This window comes from Schistosoma mansoni (genome assembly GCF_000237925.1).
Source record: "Schistosoma mansoni, WGS project CABG00000000 data, supercontig 0138, strain Puerto Rico, whole genome shotgun sequence".
Classification (NCBI taxonomy): domain Eukaryota; kingdom Metazoa; phylum Platyhelminthes; class Trematoda; order Strigeidida; family Schistosomatidae; genus Schistosoma; species Schistosoma mansoni.
In genome coordinates, this window is record NW_017386041.1 from 592,308 (window position 1) to 598,822 (window position 6,515).

Consider the following 6,515-nt stretch of genomic DNA (forward strand, 5'->3'; position numbering starts at 1 on the left):
GTGGCCGAGTGGATAACGCGATGGCGTTTGAAGCGAGGGTACTGGGTTCGAGTCCCAGAGTGAACATCAACTCTGAGATGCAGGTACATCCAGCTGACGAGTCCCGAATAGGACGAAACGCACGTCCTGGATTCCACTGCTAGCCACTATCCATCTTTGCTTACACTGCTTGTGAATTAAGGCTATATCGAGGCAATACGCACAGTACGCACATATGTCAATTAGTGACTGACCAGTTGCAGTCCTAACACATCGATGGGAAGATTCAAACAAACAATACTAAATAAATATGTTAATTACTATAGACTGTAAATGATATGTTCTACTGCTGACCTTTGATTATTGCTTGTCAAATAAGATCTATCTCTTATGATAAAATATAATTTATCATATTTTGTCTACAGTTGTAATATGATATGAGATCAACTTGTTTATTATCATTGAAAGGTTTTATATTATTTCTTGTCATTAAAGTCATTTAATTCATGACAAATGACTTTCAACACTGTTATAAGTTCAATTAATTTTCTTTTCTACAACAGTTAATACCATGACAACTAGTCATTTTTGGTAAAAAAAAAAAAGAAGAAAAGAAACGTTTCATAGTTGACACTCCACTCTGAAAAAGAAATAGGTGAACATGTTATAATTTTGTTTTTTAGCTAATTAGGTAAATTTAGTAAAATTATGGTAATACATATAAATTACTTATAGAAATATATTACATGATCTCGTTAGTTCCTTGTTTTACTTATACAGACATTTATACATATATATTCACTTAAGTACTGTAAGATACCATATGGTGTATTACTTTTTCAATGATCATTAAATTAAAAGGAATATTAGGAAAGAAAAAAGGATAAGAATAATGAGAGGCATTGAATTTCACCCTCTTTTCAACATGTATTGTAGATATGACAGTAATTTTATCCCTTTTGATATTTCATTATTTAAGAAGAATATTTCCACACACAAAAAAAACATGCTATTATCTTACTAAATGAAGTTAACGCCTATGTATATACCTAGAAAATTTTCACGTGCCTGTCTCGTTTATCTATTCCTTTTCTATCTTATATTCATAATTGTTCTTCTTGTTAATGTATGTTTCATGTTTAACTGATAGTGAAGATTATCTCATGTTTAGTCTAAGGGTGGAAATTATGATCCATGTATTAATCGAATCTGATCATTTGTCACGTAATAGTCTACAGATGGAAATAAATGTAGTTTGTTATCTATGTGACAACTAGTTTAATATCTTCCACTTCCTATTGGTGATACAAATTCACTATGGAAAGAGGAAATCATCTTATATATTTCATTTATATGTAGTATAATATGTGTAGATTTGTGAGGACTAATAGAATCTTGAAAAAGTGGATTTTTTTCTGCTTATTACAAGAACAAAATAAGATTATATGATGTATCCTATAGTGGAATGAATAATAACTGGATTCTGAAGCATTTTCAAAGTAAAAAAAGTTTCTACAGTAATGGAAGTTTACATAAATCCTAAGTTTGAAATGAAATATTCTAAAATTTCTGGAGACACTAAGGCAATTTTTTTGGGTATAACTTTAATGAATTATTCAGTAGAGTATTTAAATGTCAACTTGATAAAATCTGAGAATAATTCCCGTCATAAAATGATAGCTAAGAAACTATTGAAGGCTAGGAATTTTCGAATACTTTTTTGTTGGGGATGTCAAATCCCCAGAACTTACTTGGTAAATAGCTTAGTTTTGTAATTTTATTTTGGAAATTTGAATTTAGCTGTTTTCGCACCAAACGCGCTCTTTTTACCTTCACGTCATATTTCCCACTTGTAAACTATCTTAAACGCTATTGGTCCATTGTTTCTTTGTGTGTGCTGTTTACTAATGATACTCAAGGACAATTTGTCGTTGTATAAATGCGCTTGACTTTTTCCCTTATTTGATTGCTGTGCTTCTGGCTGCTACGGAATATAACTTCCCCGCTTCAACTTAGACTTCTTACTCTAGTTAGCTGGGTCTGGGTCGCATCAGTATAGCTAGTTATCGGTCACTGGTCAAGTGTCTTTGTTCCGTTCGCTACTAGTGAATTCGTAACGCTTTAGATATAACATTTTTCCACTCCAATTTGTAACTATCTGGAAGAACTGAGAGAGTAGCTTTTTCTATTTTGTGTGAATTCTTCAGTGTATATTTATGAGATAATCCCAACATGGATAAGACAACTGTTTAATAACAGTTTAGAACTCCTTACAACTTATTTATTGATGTTATATTATTACAGTAATCATGAATTTCTAGCTATAGTAGGTGATGATAAAGTTATTGAAAACAATTAGTCTCCTAAATTATCCTGTTTCTCGTTGGGCTCCTTTTCAACTAATCATAAAAAATTACTTTTGAAATATTGAATTAATCAGTTGTTATTAATTTTGGAGAGACATAAACTTTTTAAGCCTAATTTAATATCTCTGTATATAGAAATCAACTTGTTCTTTAGACACATCTCAATCAGTTTATTTATTTACTACTAACTAATCGATAAAGAAATAAATCGTTTTATTTGAAGAAAATCAAGGATGCACGGTGGCTAGTGGTGAAATTTGAAACACGCGTTTCGTCTTATTTAGGATTCGTTAGCTGGATGTACCTGTATCTCACAGTTGATGTTCACTATGAGACATGAACTCAGTATCGCACGCTTCAAATACGATCATCTTATTCACTTAGCTACTGAGTCCACATAGCTACTAGTCAATAAGAGACTGATCAAAAGCAGTTCCAAACATCAATCGGAAGATTAAAATAAACAATACAGAAATAATTTAAAATCAAAGTTGTTTTCATTGACTGTTACTTTAAGAAAAAGTTGTATACACTGTGATATACTTAGGATGAATTCATCGCCTAAATGATAAATTGACCACGTTGCATTAGTGTTCATTATTGAATTTCTAGTTAATCCCTAAAGTATAACTCCATTTCATTGTCCTCATTTTATGAAAACTTTAGAGATAAGGATTTATTTCCAGGTAACCACTATATCAAATAGTTTTATTCGGTTCTAATTATATGTATGTCTGAACATTATAATACTGGTAAGTTGTCCATTATCTTTATAATATAGTTAAAATAAAAATTCCATAGCTCACTCTGTAAGAACTATTTCTTTTAACTCAAAAAAAATACAAGGAGTTGACGTAATATACTTGTTTATATTTCTAAGTGTACTGTCGCATAGATGAGTTTCGCATTAATTTAAAAAATTCTCATCAGCAGTTTTTATTCAATTATGTATATAAATATCTTTTTGAGCAATTTAATAATTGTGTACCCTTGAATAGAAATTCATAATATAATCACAACTTATACTTGTTTTGACTATTCACTTAAATAACATTTCAATATTAAAAAATTGGCAAGACTATAATTTATGGATGAACCAATTAGATTTACGATAACAGATCTTGGATTTTGGCGCAAAATTCACTTATCCATTTGGCTAAATAGCGTCTTGGCATTATAGTCGATATCATTTCATGATGAAAATCCTAAATCGAATCCCTATCCCTAACTATTGACTGTAAATCACAATTCTTATCCTTCACACAAGTTTAAAACCCTCGTTAAGTTCTAGTCAGCAGGTGGACACACTCAACGTCACATTAGTGTTGCTCAAAGATCATCCATGAATTATTGTCTCATCGAAAACACTTGAAATTTCAATATTGCAAATAAACCAACTAAATTTCACTGTAGTAAATTTTTTTTTCTAAATTCTTTTCCTTTTTTCATATAATAGTTTTATATTAAATACACAATAAGTAAATAGATATACTATTAAATGAATGACAAAAATTTATAAGTTACTACTTATTGTATTTCCTTCCAATGCAAACATACCTTTTTTTCAAATGTTTTCATACCTACTTGTATGATTTGAATGTAGACACAAAAATTATCAATATATATATATAGAGAGAGAGAGATATGAGTGTAATGTAAAAAGAAGAAAGCAATGAGGCTCCCTACAGTTTAAAGTAAAGGTTAAAATTTACTACTGACCACATCCTGTGATTAATTCAGATCGAAAGAGGTGGATATAATATATATATATATATAATGTTATTAGTCGTCAGACTTAAAAACATTACCGGAATTATGAGTAGATTTGATGTCCAATTTTATTTCCAAAATGACGTGTTCTACTATTTGCAAAAACAACAATAAAAAAATAAAGATGACTTACCTTCACACAAAAAAAATGTCACGTGGATTCACAGCAGGTATCAAGATATTTTTATTTGTTAATAACAAAAACAAACTAAATTTTGTTTTATATAATACGCAATTGTACATTTTTAATAGTCATAAGCTATAGCATAGTAGTAGTAGTAGTAGTAGTAGTAGTACTTGTAGTATTAGTATTGACAATAATAATAATAATTTAACGCTAAACAATAGAAAGTAAACACTTGAAAAGCAAAACATTGACTTGTATTACGATGATATAAAATTTAATGTCATAATCAAAGTGTAAAACAAAAAAATGCATAAACATATTTCACTTGACATTTTTGTTAGAATACTTTATAATGGGTTGGAAATTTATTTTTTTTATTGGGCGGTTTCTTTTTTGTTGAAATGAGTTAATAATAAAACTTTCATCATTTCATGAAATCATCTTGAAATTATTTAAACAAATACTTTATATTATATTTTACTTAAAACTATTATCAGCTATAAGCAAAGATGGATATTGGCTAACAGTGAGATCCAGTGTGACGCACGTTTCGTCCTATTTGGGACTCGTCAGCTGGATGTACCTGCATCTCAGAGTTGATGTTCACTCTGGAACTCGAACCCAATACCTTTCGCTTCAAACGCCATCGAGTTATCTAAATAGGACGAAACGCATGTCCTGGATTCCACTGCTAGCCACTATCCATATTTGCTTATAATGCTTGTAAATTAAGGCTATATTGAGGGAATACGCACAGCATGCATATATGCCAATAAGTGACTAATCAATTGCAGTCCTAAACATCAATGGGAAGATTCAAACAAGCAATACCAAGTGGATTTATTATCAGCTATATTGCCAAAGCATAAACTGAATTAAATCCCAGATATCTTATAACTGAAATTGTCAATTAACATTGTCATAATTATAATAAACAAACAGTGATGTTTTTCAATGTTCGATGCATATATACTACCTACATATTTAGAGATAAGTTGTGTAAACTTTAAAGAAATAACATATTTCTAATGTTGAATTAAGGTGAATTTTTCACCAATAGTTAAAAGCTAATAACTATCATAAGCTGTTGACAACTAGAGAATAATTGACAACAGAAAAGTACTGAATAACTATTTGGTCATTGCTTTATATACCTATTATTTCTAAAGCTTACAATATCTGCTGAAGAATCATTGTAAAAATTATTTCAACTGAAAGACTGAATTTGTATTACAAAAACAAAAGGCTATGCTGAAATTTAACTGATGAGATTTTACCCATGGGTTAGTGTAAACTGTTAACTTCTCTAACGACAGTGACATGGGTCCGAACCTGTGGGTGCCAAAAACACCTTACTGATGAGTGCTAACCAGAATGAAACCTAGATCAATGGAATTCTAGTCATTTGTCACTTATTGTCCAGTAGTAAAATTAATTAACAATAGTAAGAGGGGGCATTTGTTAGTCAGTATACATTGTTATTTGATTTGTTTTGATGAATATTACTTGTCTACTCTAGTTATTTCAATGGTCAGCTTAATGCATCATAGCATATATTTCAATTCACACTTGATTTCAACTAATAGACATAATGATGTTTAGGTAGTGTTATAATTATATGCATGGATAATAATTTTTATTGAAATTCAGTTATCCATCGGAAAATATACACACATATATATACATATGCACAAGCACAAGCTCACGTCCATGTGTTTATTTATTAACATCTACAATATATTTACAGGTAGATGACTACAAGAGCATACGCTAGAAACTAGGATAACAATTTTTTTGTATTTGACATTTGTCTAGATTAATTTCTTTTTGTCTTGTACACGTTAACGAAAAAATAAGAAAGCAGATATGATGATGTTAAAAAAAGAAATTGTGAGGTCTCATTCTGTTTCATTCTTTTGCTGAAAGAGTGTGTGTGTGTATGCCTATGTTTACTTTCAGAAAATTCATTGAAGTGGATAATGTATTAGTTAAATCTCATTTCTATCTATTAAATATTAAATGACAAATATAAGATGTGACCGTGGCAACTTAATGTATTAAGAACACCTGCTGTGGAAGGTGTTTTTATTATCTTATAAACAAAAGTCGAATTAAGATATATCATATCATATTAGAAGAGATTGATCTGTGATTATCTTCACGCTTTCTTTTAATTCCCTTTATACATTACCTTATCAACCACTTTAACCAAATTGTTTTTTTTAGAAAAAACACAGGTCAAGGTTACAGTAATATTTTTATTTCACTATAGG